We start from the raw sequence: 13,144 nt of genomic DNA, 5'->3' as shown, positions 1-13,144 counted from the left end.
ATGAGAGCAAAACAGCTTGAAATAGCTATACCAGTCTCCCTTTAATTCTTTCTTAGCAATCCATATATATATCATAATAGAACTGCAGTATAGCAAGTTCAAAAACCCAAGGTGCATCAAACTGGTCTGACCGGAAAAAAGATTAAAACCTGGGCAATAGACATTCAGAAATGCCAAGAATTCTGCCAAACCACATTATTGCGTCAGCATTTTGACATGCTTAACTGCCATATAGGCCAGGTTATATGGATAACACGCCAACCCAAGACTGAAGTACTCCATAAAAAGAGAAAAGCAGATAACCACAATAATGCCAACAGGCTTGTCCATAATATATCGTCAAGAACCCTGATCAACGAACAAAACAGACTGCTACAATGGGACACGGGCCTCAACCTTATGGATGCACGTCCAATTGACTTCGTGGCAGCCATAGAACTGACACCACAATGTATTACAATTAACAAAGAGATTAAGAACTCAATTAGGCAACGAATCACAGGACTATTCATGGCCCATAGACCACACCATTTTCTATCAAAAATAGAGAGGGAGGCCCTAGATGAACTACGTAGGGACAAATCCATTGTCATTTTATCAGCAGATAAGGGCAGGGCCACTGTAGTCATGGATAAATCTGAATACAATTATAAAGCTCAATCCTTACTCAAAGACATTAATGCATACAAAGTGGTCACAAAGGACCCAATAACATCAATTAGAAATCAGCTTAATAAAATACTAGAAAGACTTAGGAGACAAGACAAAATCAGTGAGGAAGATTTAAGGGCTTTGCAATCAAAGGATACGGCGATGGCGAGATTCTATGGGCTACCAAAGATACATAAGAAAGGGGTCCCATTAAGACCTATTGTAGCATTTAGAAATACTCCAACATTTGGCCTAGCAAAGTGGTTGAGCAGATGGTTAAAATACCTGGTGGAAGAAAATACAACCACAGTAAAGTCAGCACATGAATTCCTACAAAAACTGAAATCAACAAAGATAGAGGATGATGAAATAATGATATCATTCAATGTAACATCCTTATTTATATCCATACTGCAAGACCTAGCCATTTTAACAATAAAGGAATGATTACAACAGGAGGAGTCACTACATCACGACTCACTTAAGATAGAAGACATCATCCTCTTATTACATTTGTTTCTTAAAACACACTTTAAATTCCAAGGAGTGAGATATGAACAAATCAAGGGCACACCAATGGGGTCCCCCATTTCAGGAATCATCGCAGAAGCAGTCTTACAACAACTTGAATCCAAAGAAATGGCCAACTATCAATCCAAATTTTGGACAAGATATATTGATGACACATTCACCATCATCAAACGTAAGGATAAGATTGATTTCATGAGACAACTAAATTCAATATTTCCGGATATCCAGTTTACAGTAGAGGAGGAAGCCAATGGCACCTTAGCTTTCCTTGATGTGTCAATCAGTCGCCAAACAAACGGCACCCTCCACACATTCGTTTACAGAAAAGGGACACACATAGATAGGATGCTAAATTATAAAAATAATCACCCCACATCCCACAAGATCTCCTGCATTCGAACATTATGCAAATGTTTAGACACACACTCTAACATGAAAAGAGCCAAGGACAAGGAACGTGATCATCTATATCGGGTATGCAGACATAACTGCTACCCAACAAATTTTATTTGGCGCTACAGTAGACACCAAGAACCACGTTTAACACAAAATGGCTTGGCAAATACAACTTGGATGACAATTCCATACATAAATGGAGTTTCAGAGGCAACTGCAAGAATATTGGCACCACACAACATTAATGTGGCACACCAGCCAAACCAGACACTTCGTACCAAGTTGATGCGCCCAAAAGAACAACTATCTGAAAAAGAAAAATCATCAGTAATCTATATGGTGAGATGCAATGACTGCCAATATAGCTATATCGGAGAAACATCCAAACAACTAAAGACAAGAATCCATGAACATAAGCTTGCCATAAAAAGACATGAACAGTATTCACAAATATGTACACATATGGTCAATAATAACCATTCCTTCGACTTTGCAGGGGCACAGACCATTGCCCAAGACACCTCCAAAGGAGGCAGATTACTTAAGGAAGCCTGGTTCTCAGATAAATTTACAATTAATTGCCACATAGAATTGCCACCGACCTACCAGGCATTAAAAGCACATCAACAGCAACAGAAAGGTCTACCCACGATAAAAAGGAGAGAAGCCAAAAGAAATCAAAGCTGGACAACCAGGACACCAGAAGAGATATCTAAAACACAACAACCCACCAAGCCCGAAAAACAGAAACAGACAACAAACAATCATGCAATAACTCCCAAAGATTAGAGGTGGATAGAGCAAGGGAAGAGAAGACAATGTCACGCGCACACATAAACAGATGGAGAGCACCCAGAAGACAAGAGCTGAACAGGAATGGATGGACAGACAGGCACAATGAACAGACAAAAGCGACCATCCCAAGGCCAGGAAAATAACCAGTGAACACGTGACCCATCAAAAGAAATACAGCAAAAAGAGGATAATGCGAGTCATACGAAAAAGAAGATACTGATCATGCAACAACTAGCCGAGAAGACAAGGAACGATCTGAAGATAATCCCAATTGAACAGATATGGGTGAACCAAGGAAAGAGAGCGCCGCAACACACATACACACCAACACACAAAAAATGTCCAAATACAGCAAGATCAACTAAATCAGACAGCAGAAAGCAAGGGCGGCATATAAATAAACAAAAAACATTGGGGTGGCTAGTCCAGGGATCAGATAAATATCAGTGGATAAGCACTGAAAGAAAGTCATACATGCAAGTGAATCGGGGCGGGGAGCTGTTTGCAGAAATCATGGAACAAGATCAGTTAAGGAAGTCAAACCAAAACAGATAGGGAGGAGAAAGATAAAAAAGGGACAGTAAAACCAGATTGCAAGGGAAGCGATGCGAGACAGTCAGAACAATCACGATTGGCTAGAGAAAGGTCCATCACACGGCCAATGAGCAGAGCGCGGAACCAAACAGGCTTACCAACGGTTTTTCAAACCTTCAATGCTTTCTCTGATGATGCTGGCAGAGGACCAGTGAAAGCTTAGATTAGGTAGATATGCTTTAAACAGTTACTTTGTATTGCTTATTATGATCTTTTAGCAATACTGTTTTTTATCCATACCAGTATATATAATTATATTATATTATTATATTATATTATATTATATTATTATATTATATTATATTATATTATATTATTATATTATTATATTATATTATATTATATTATATTATATTATATTATATTATATTATATTATATTATATTATATTATATTATATTATATTATATTATATTATATTATTATATTATATTATATTATATTATATTATATTATTGTATTGTATTGTATTATATTATATTATATTATATTATATTATATTATATTATATTATATTATATTATATTATATTATATTATATTATATTATATTATATTATATTATATTATATTATTATATTATTATATTATATTATATTATATTATATTATTGTATTGTATTGTATTGTATTGTATTGTATTATATTATATTATATTATATTATATTATATTATATTATATTATATTATATTATATTATATTATATTATATTATATTATATTATTATATTATATTATATTATATTATATTATATTATATTATATTATATTATATTATATTATTATTGTATATATAATTATTTATATAATTAAAATCTGGAAAAAGCCTTGGGAGGTGATTTTATACCTCCAAAATTATGAAGCAGGAATAAGGACTGCTGGCTTTGCTATTTTCCATTATGCTATGCCAGTGAGGTATGGTATAGTATTTCTCTCCCTTTCTCTCTCTCTCTCTCTCTTTCTCTCTCATCTGTTCCTTGACAGGAATTGAAATAAGTGACAATGAAGATGATTATATGAATAAATACTCTTTTAGATATTGACAATGAGTTCATTCATGTAAAATGCCCAGTAATTCAAAATTAATTACTGATTTTCTGCAAAAAACTTATCCTATTGAATGTTTCACGTATCTCTTTCTCAAAAAATGGGATTTTATGGGATTATCTGCATTTCTAATTATCAGTCCTAGGTTGTAAGTATATATAGCCTTCCTTTTGAGTTATGTGATAAATGGGACATGTAGTTGAAACTAACTGTCAGGCCCAGTGAAACATTCCCGGGACGCTGCCATTCAGTTGGGAGGGGGGAAGTGGTGGGCTTTGGGATGTGTTTCCTCTGCTTTGTTCTTTGAGCCTTCGATGTATCTCTTTGGGTGTGAAAGGGGGGGAGGAAAGTGCCTGGGGCCATCTGCCTTATCTCTACTTCACTGGGAAAAAGATGCAATGCCTGGGAACAGTGTTTTATCACTCTTCCACCTTCCAGTTCCCATAACAACTTCACACCTGTGGATTGGCTGGTAAAGGATTAGGCAGTTGGGCACCTGGGAGGGGTTTGAAGACTGGAGTTTTAATGTAATGGTTCATGTAGGAAATATTCAGATCTTGCCTTGCTTTCACTCAATAAAAGTTCCTTTTGAAATGGTGCCAGTTTTAGGAGTTCTGCTTTCTTGGCAGTGTTAGCTGAGGCAGGATCTTATACTATCTTGAAAACCAGCACCATTCTTAATCCCATGTGGTCTGCTCTGATTCCTTTTCCACAGATTTATTTTAGATAGTTCCCAGCTCTTGAACTTGGAAAAAGATCTGATTAAAAATTCACTACACAAAAGAGTCAAATGTTTAGAAAAGTTTTAAAAATTTATTAAAATATTTGTACTTTTTTCTTGAAAGGACCAATGGATTCTATATAAGAGCAAATTAATAAAGACTATGAATACACAAAGAAATAAAACCTATTACATACTATAAATCTTATTCCGGGACCAAGGATATCCTTTTCTAGTGACAGAATACAGCATTAGTACCTCTATGTTTATAGGTTTCCCATAGAAAAAGGTAGAGAAAGGTTATGTCCTTTTCAGTTCAATTATTGCGAACTTCTCAGAATCACTTAGGAGAGATGGGTGATTTAAAAATTAGATAAACAGATAAATAAATTACTCCCTATGCATAGACCAAAGCTTTTTATTTTATTTGCTTTGATTAAGTAAGGTACAGATATGTTCCAGGTCTCATCTTCATAGTATCTAATTGAATTCTACTGTAGCAATGAAAGAAAATATTTGTAGCTCAGGGTTGACATGAGGAGTCCTTGGTGCTCTCTGAGCTTGCTTGTTTTCTCACAGATGTTTCATTACCCTAACTATTGTGTTTCCCTAAAAATAAAACCTATCCTGAAAATAAGTCCCAGCTTGAAATTTACATTTGCACTTAATATAAGCCCAACCTCCAAAATAAGCCCTAGTTTTGGGGCGAGGCGCATGTGTAAAAATTAAGGTAGGGTGGGGGTGGGGGTATCCACTTACCTTAGGACAGGTGTACACAGGCCTCTCAGCCATCTATTGATTAATTAAAGAATTAAAGAATTTTCATCATGCCTTTTGACTGCCAGTTGTTCATGGATGCATTCTGCCAGTCTTCTGCCTGTTTGTCCTATATAGTAGTTTCTGCATTTCTTACACTGTATGTTGTAGATGACTTTTTTCTTCTGGGGTTAGTCAACTAGTCCAAAAGAGAAAAATTAAGGAATAAGGATCAAACACAAAATAAAACAATGAAGTAAAAAAAAATCAAAAATACTCTTGAAAGCCAATTGAATGTTATTTTAGATTGCCTAGCTTAATGAACCACAAAAGAATAATAGAAGATTAAATTTATGAAGAGATAAAGTTGCCTTTTGTGATAATATCTAAAGAGCAATGCAACAGCTGGACCATCTGGTTGTAAGTATGCAAGAACATTCAATAGTTTGTTCAGTAGGACTTTGGTAGCTACTTTTTCAACAAATATTGTATTCTTTTTTACATGCTTCTAACAACTGAATATCATTTGTATAAATTATTTCAGTTGAATTACTAAAATTGACGTTAATTAATTAATTATCAAGGATTTTGGCACTGACATTAGAGACAAATTACCAGATTTATAGACTAAATATTTGTTCCATTAATAGTTTAAAAAATTGCTCAAAAAAGAGAAAAAGAAGTAACCTAGATGCAAAACTTAATCCCATTGACCACACTAAAGACTCCTTAATATTATTTTATTTATTTTATGTACATTGGGAGCTATTATGTATCTGGCTTAACTTTAAAGGAAAATTCCACCCTGCAAATTTATGTACACTAATACCAATGAGTTTATTTAATCAGTCAAAAACAGATGCTGGTCCAAATTTCACCCACAATACATCCACAAAACCATTTCAGTTCAAATATAAATATAAAGAACAGCTTTATACCTAAGTTACTTATACTTTTTCATAAATATGCTTCATAAAACAAGGAAAATATAAGGTACTTATAATCAGTAAGCAAATTCAAGAAATTAATATATTATGTTTACATAAAAATTAACAACATTACACCTCATACTAGATTTGATTAAAAGACCAACAATTTGTTCTCACAATAGTCAATAAACTTTTATAAAAAGTTTTAGGAACAATAATAAGAATGAATAGAAACTAAATGGAAAAGAAGAAGTTAAAAACAAAGAAAGAAATAAAAAATCTAAATGTGCAATAAGAAAATAGCAGAAAATTTTAAAAAGAACTGTTAGGCATATGATGATAGCCTAAATAGTTGGGTTGAAAATATATTAACCATGATATTGTGACTTTAAGACGTTAATTGGCCAATGGGTGTGTAAGTGTTGTCATGGCCATAAGAGTGAGCTAGGAACGTAGCTTTTCTCTCTCTCTGAATTCTCTGCTCTCTCTACTATTGCTGTTTTGCTGTACTGTTGGTTTACTACTGTGATAAACCTGAACAACTGTGTTTTTGACCTCTGGACCGGTAAGAAGACTTTGTATTTGGAATACTCCTTGGACTGTTACTGTTGTGTATGACCTGGACTGTTTATTTTTGACCGTGCATTTTTGTTTTTGCACCACCTCAAAAGTAAAATAATTTTTGTTTTCACAACTCAGTGTACTTTTCTGGTTACTGTGTGACTCTTACTGCTCTCAGTACTCTTCATTGTCTGTGCAACTTCTTGGTAGCACAAGGAGACCTCTGCACACCAATCCCTTTCACGAACAATCTATAAAGAAAGATACATACCAGTAGGCATAAAGATGTTTTTTTATATTCTTCCCAGCAATTATAAGTATAATGATATTTTAACCTCAATGTCTAAAGTTACATAATTCTTTCCTTTCTATAATTTATTTTGTGTAATCATCAAAATCATAAATCACAAGTTTATTTTTTTCATTTCTATGCAAAAATTTCCAGTCACTAATAAATATAGATGTTTTTCTAATAAAAGAAATCTATTTATCTATCTAAGTCAGATCTTCAATTCACCAAATTCCTCCATAGGTAGTAGTGCCAAATCTTTCCATCTTCTTCTTCTTCTTTTAAATCCAAACAATTGGCAACTGTTGGAGTCAATTCTTTTGCTAAATTCCTCAAACATTTTCTGCAATAAATCTGGTAAAATGCTCATTGTTCTAACTGAAGTTCTTTGTCCTTTTCCTAACTTTACAGCTTTTCTTATGGTTGCCATTATGAGGAAGGAAAAGTATGTCAAATACTATGCTGAAAGTAAAAGACAAAGCACTTTGTTGCTTTGTATCTGGGTGACGGGAATGTAGTTTTTGGGTTCAAGTATGTAGTGCCGATACTTTGTTTCCTGAATAAAATGTTCTTTAAGGAAGAATTTTTGCCTTGGAAGTTCTTTTAATGGGTTTTCATGACATTCCCAGGGTCATGTGATCACCTTTTGCGACCTTCTGACAAGCAAAGTCAATGGGGAAGCCAGATTCACTTAACAACCATGTTACTAATTTAACAGCTGCAGTGATTTACTTAACAAATGTGGCAAGAAAAGTCATAAAATGGAGCAAAATTCACTTAACAAATGTTTCACTTAGCAACATAAATTTTGGGCTCCATTGTGGATATAAATCAAGGACTACCTATATAGGCCAGTCATTTTCTCTAAGCCCTATGAAAGAGACAATGGCAAACCGACTGAAAAATTTACTTATTTATCTAAAAGAAAAAAACTGGTTAATTAAAATCATTATTTACAACTGAATTGTGGAGGACGTAATCTTAAAAGTTCTACATTGACCTGGTGTTCAAACATAGGTATGGACTGTTCATCCTTGAACTTGCCACCATATACTATTTTTCTATAATAAAAAATAGGATCAGCATGGAGGAAATGGTTATGAAATTAAATGTGTAAGATACACAGAAACACAAGGAGAAAATAGATTTACATAGGTTGTTTGAAAATCTGTTATTCTTCCTCTTCTCCTTCTTCCCATTCTGCATGTGTAATGAAACATGAACATTAAACTATGTAGATCAGAGGTCCCCAACCTTTTGGGCACCAGGGACCAGTTCTGTGGAGAAAGGTTTTTCTGTGGACCGGAGTGTGTGTGGTTTTGTGTGCTGCCTGCATCACATGGATGGGGCTTTGCTTGTTTGTGTGGATTGGTTGCAGGCATGCCGTGGTCCAGTACCAGTCAACAGACTGGGGGTTGGGGACCCCTGATGTAGATTCTTAATTGCCGTCCCTATTATTATTGAAGCAGCTTTATTAACATGCCTTTTTCTCTTTCCTGATGATAAGATACTTGGATTTGCTCAATATTTGCAATGTATGATGTATTTAGAGCATATATGGTGAATAAGTATCCAGCTTCTGTTTAACCAGAAAAGAATATACCATACTTCCTGAGACAAAGTGTTCCCTTATCAGTAGCTATTATCTTCTTGTGTTTAGTCTGAGTTTTGCTTTTATTGTAGTTTCCAGGTTGTCATGATAGGTATAAAAGAAATTTATTCTCTAAATTTGAGGAATACAGAAGGGCAATAGGTGAAGTAGGTAAAGAACAAAAACTATATTGTGCAAATACAAACAAATACCTTTAACATGTTTGATTGAAACATGTTTTCATTTTGAATGGTGGTTTTCTATGTTCCCCATAGAAACTTCTACATGCTGCCAAAGTTCCTTAAGGAATAAGTGATGACTTAAAAGATTTATGATGTATATACATGCAAACAAGCACTCATAACTATATAAGAATTTTTGTTCAATTCTTCTCTGTGTGAAAACCATCACATGAATAATGACAATGAAAACTAGCCCTTTGGAGACTCAGGAACTCATAACTCAAAGTAACTAAGATCCCTGAACTGAACAAATATTTCAAGAATCTAAATGTGGTTGGTGAGAACAGGCAGTTATTACTCCATGTGGATAAACGGTCATTTGTGTGGATAATTACCCTTAGGAATCAGTGAATCAACTTCACATAGCTCGATTAATCCATAGTGTTATTGTGCCATTATTTGAAAAAAGAGAGATCAAATCAGTGCAAATAATTTATATGTAACTAAGAAATTAAAACATTTAAAATAGTACTGGTGCATTAGATATAGGAATATCAATATACAGTAAATAGAAAGCACAAGTTTCAATAAAAGGTAATATAGTTTATGTTTAGATATAAATAATTAAATATTACATATTTAAATTTGTACCTTTACAACCTTTACAAACTGTATGTTCTAATTTTATATACAATATACTGATTTAACCAGTCAATGAAACATATGTCTTAATTCCTACATAGTTCACAAAGTTTAATAAGGTATCCTATAAATATAGTGCATTCAGAAAGTACTCAGACCCTCCCCCCTTCACTTTTGTCAATTTTGTTATGCTACAGCTGATTCATAAGTATTCAGTCCCTTTGCAACAACACTTGAAATTTAGCTCCAGTGTCTCCCATTTCTTTTGATCATTGCTGGCATGTTTCTACACCTTGATTGGAGTCGACCTGTGATAAATTAAATTGATTGGATATGATTTGGAAAGGACACACATCTCTAGTGTTGACAATGCATCCTGTAACAAAGCAAAAGCCATGAGGTCAAAGGAACTGCCTGCAGAGCTCAGAGACAGGATTATTGCAAAGCACAGATCTGGGGAAGGGTACAGTAAAATTTTTGCCGCACTGAAGGTTCCTAAGAGCACAGTGGCTTCCATCATTCTTAAATGGAAGAAGTTTGACACAATCAGGATTCTTCCAAGAGCTGGTCACCCAGTAAAACTGAGCAATTTGGGGAGAAGGGCCTTAGTAAGAAAGGTGACCAAGAACCCAATGGTCACTCTGACTGAGCTCCATAGTTCCTGTGTGGAGATGGGATAGAGTTCCAGAAGGACAACCATCACTGCAGCCCTCCACCAAACTGGCCTTTATGGCAGAGTGGCTAGACAGAAGCCTCTCCTCAGTCACATAAAAGCCTGCTTGGAGTTTGCAAAAAAGCACCTGAAGGACTCTCAGACAATGAGGAACAAGCTACTCATGTCTGATGAAATCAAGATTGAACTGTTTGGCCTCAATTCTAAATGTTATATCTGGAGGAAGCCAGGCACCACACATCACCTGCCCAATATCATCCCAACAGTGAAGCATGGTGCCGGCATCATGCTGTGTGGGTGTTTTTCAGTATCAGGAACTGGGAGACTGGTCAGGAATGAGGGAAAACTGAATGGAGCAAAGTACAGGTATATCCTCAAAGAAAACCTGTTCCACAGCACACAGGACCTCAGACTGGGCCAAAGGTTCACTTTCCGACATGACAACGATCCTAAGCACTCAGCCAACACAATATAGGAGTGGCTTAAGGACCACTCTGTGAATGCCCAACCAGAGCCCTGACTTGATGTCTCTGGAGGGACCTGAAAATGGCTGTCCACCGATGGTCACCATTCAACCTGACTGAGCTTGAGAGGATTTGCAAGGAAGAATGGCAGAAAATTCCCCAGTCCAGGAGTGCAAAGCTTGTTGTGTGATAGACTGAAGGCTGAAGGCTGTAATTGCTGCCAAAGGTGCTTCAACAAAGTACTGAGTGAAGTACTTTAAATATTTATGCCAATGTGATATTTCAGTTTTTTCTTTTTAATAAATTTACAGACATTTCTAAAATTCTATTTTCACTTTGTCATTATGGGGTACTGAGTGTAGATTAATGAGAAAAAATTAATTTCAACAACTGTAGAATCAGGCTACAGCAGTGGTGGGATTCAAATATGTAAATAACCAGTTCTCTGTGTGGATGCCGCTTCCGGAAGTCCATTCTGAGCCTGGGCAACAAAAAATTAGCTACCGGTTCTGCCGAACTGGTGCAAACTGGCTGAATCCCACCACTAGGCTACAGCATAACAAAACTGACAAAAGTGAAGGGGATCTGAATACTTTCTGAATGCACTGTAATTTTTCATATAATAACATTATTCAGTACTCAATTCAGGTTATTGAAAAGTTTCATTAGTTTATCTGAAATGAAAATTGAACATCCTTGAAAAACATTTCCTTTTGATAATTGTTGGAAGGGCCCCAAAATGTGTAATGTATTTCCAGGAAGAGAAGTACCCTTTTTTCTGCTTTTTTTTGGTGCCTTTGTGATATTCATGGCAATAAAATGTTCATTCTCACCCATGCCCTTCTTTTTCATGCTTTGATATATTAATTCATTTTTGCTTCACTGAAATCAATAGGTAAAGGTAAAGGCAAAGGTTCCCCCACACATGCGTGCTAGTCGATTCCGACTCTAGGGGCCGGTGCTCATCTCCGTTTCAAAGCCGAAGAGCCAGTGCTTGTCTGAGGACGTCTCTGTGGTCATGTGGCTGGCATGACTAGACGCCAAAGGCGCACGGAACGCTGTTACCTTCCCACCATAGTGGTCCCTATTTTTCTACTTGCATTTTTACGTGCTTTCGAACTGCTAGATTGGCAGAAGCTGGGACAAGTAACAGGCGCTCACTCTGTTTTGCGGCACTCGGGATTCGACCCGCCAAACTGCCGACCATCTGGTTGACAAGCTCAGTGTCCTAACCCACTGGGCCACCACGTCCCTTCTGAAATCAATAGGCTAACCAATATTAATATGAATATACAACTGAGAAAATCCACAATAATGACATAACTATTGGGGATCTATCTGCTTGATTGATAATGAATGATCCTGTTAATTTTCAATGCCAGACTAAACTTTTTAAGCTTCCCTACTCCCAGGCATCCTGAGCAATTGCTTGAATTCATATAGAAAGAAAAGAAGGAAAAGGAAGAAGAAATCTGTCTATTGGAAATGTAATGAAAGACAATTTGCTTGTGTCAGCAACAGAGATATTCCCTTTCTCAATCAATTTCAATTATTGGAAGATTGAACACTTATGTGCTCAGTGTAATACCATCCCATCAATGAAAATATATAGTAAATAATATATTTTATGGATCTGCATTATTCAGAAGAATGTATGTTTTCACCTTTCAAGCCAAATTAACTTAATTTGATTCAAGTACTGTATTCTCATGGTAGAAACCTTTATCTTGATAGAATAACTGTGATATTACACTGAAATTCATTTGTAAAAGGATTGATTTTTTGAAAAAAAAATCAAAATTCAACAGCGACCTTGACGACAGAGAAGGTGGGTTGAAAGTTTTACCTGGTAGAAAGCAAAATGAGCTTTATGAAGATTCCCTTTCAGATCTAATGGAAGCATGAACAGCCAAGAGAGAGCAAAGATTATACAATGAATGAACTTACAGGTGAAACTCGAAAAATTAGAATATCATGCAAAAGTTCATTTATTTCAGTAATGCAACTTAAAAAGGGAAACTAATATATGAGATAGACTCATTACATGCAAAGCAAGATAGTTCAAGCCGTGATTTGTCATAATTGTGATGATTATGGCTTATGAAAATCCCAAATCCACAATCTCAGAAAATTAGAATATTGTGAAAAGGTGCAATATTCTAGGCTCAAAGTGTCCCACTCTAATCAGCTAATTAAGCCATAACACCTGCAAAGGGTTCCTGAGCCTTTAAATGGTCTCTCAGTCTGGTTCAGTAGGAATCACAATCATGGGGAAGACTGCTGACCTGACAGTTGTGCAGAAAACCATCATTGACACCCTCCAT

This window comes from Vipera ursinii, assembly GCF_947247035.1.
Source record: "Vipera ursinii genome assembly, chromosome: 7".
NCBI lineage: Eukaryota > Metazoa > Chordata > Lepidosauria > Squamata > Viperidae > Vipera > Vipera ursinii.
The sequence above is the reverse complement of the archived record's forward strand: the minus strand, read 5'-3'. Positions refer to the sequence as shown.